A 1,102-nucleotide genomic window follows, 5' to 3' on the forward strand; every position below is an offset into this window, starting at 1 on the left:
CACTATAAATGTGTAACTAATTTTTTTACTATATAGCTTAGTTAATAAATCAATTAAAATGTTCAAAGCCCAGATGATTTCGATTTTTAATTAACTTTACTTATTATTACATTAAAGGGACACTACACTTTTTTTTTAAATATGCTCATTTTCCAAGTCTCCACTAGAGTTAAACATTTGATTGTTACTTTTTGGAATCCCTTCAGCTGATCTCAGGGTCTGGCTCTATCACTTTTAGCATAGCTTAGCATAATCCATTCATTCTGATAAGACCATTAGCATCGCGCTATAAAGATAACCAAAGAGTTTGGATAATTTCCCCTATTTAAAACTTGACTCTTCTGTAGTTACATCGTGTACTCAGACTGACAAAAAATTTAGAGTTGCAATTTTCTAGGCTGATGTGTCTAGGAACTATACTCTCATTCTGGCTTAATAATCAAGGACTTTGCTACTGTAACTTTGACTGCAGGAGGTGCAATGATATTACACACTAGCCGAAAATAGTCCCCTTAGTATCTTCCAATGGCAGGGGACTATTTTCGGCAGTGCGTAATATCACTGCACCTGCTGCAGCAGCAAAGTCCTTGATTATTACGCCAGAATGAGAGTATAGTTCCTTACCATATCTGCCTAGAAAATCACAACTTTTAATTTTACGTACATTATGTAACTACAGAAGAGTCGAGTTTTAAATAGGAAAAATATCAAAACTCTTTGCTTATTTTTTTTAGGCGCGATGCTAATGGTCTATTCAGATTCAATGGATTGTGTTAAGCTATTGCTAAAAGTGGTACCGCCAGACCCAGAGATCAGCTGAATGGATTCCAAAACGGTAAGAATCAAATGTTTAACTCTAGGGGAGCTGGAAAATGAGCATATTTTCTAAAAAAGTGGAGGGTCCCTTTAAAATGTTCAGTGAACATAGGTGAAATGCAGAACAATGTATGTAAGCCCAGATAAAAATCACAGGGATAATACTTATTTTAAACTTCTAAATAACAAACACAACTGACCTGAGTTTTAAAATTGAGATTTTTTAATTGAATTATTTTTAAAAGAGTTAAAAATCAGTAGTTACAACTGAACCAAGTTGCTTTAC

The sequence above is a fragment of the Paramisgurnus dabryanus genome, chromosome 2 (assembly GCF_030506205.2).
Source record: "Paramisgurnus dabryanus chromosome 2, PD_genome_1.1, whole genome shotgun sequence".
Classification (NCBI taxonomy): domain Eukaryota; kingdom Metazoa; phylum Chordata; class Actinopteri; order Cypriniformes; family Cobitidae; genus Paramisgurnus; species Paramisgurnus dabryanus.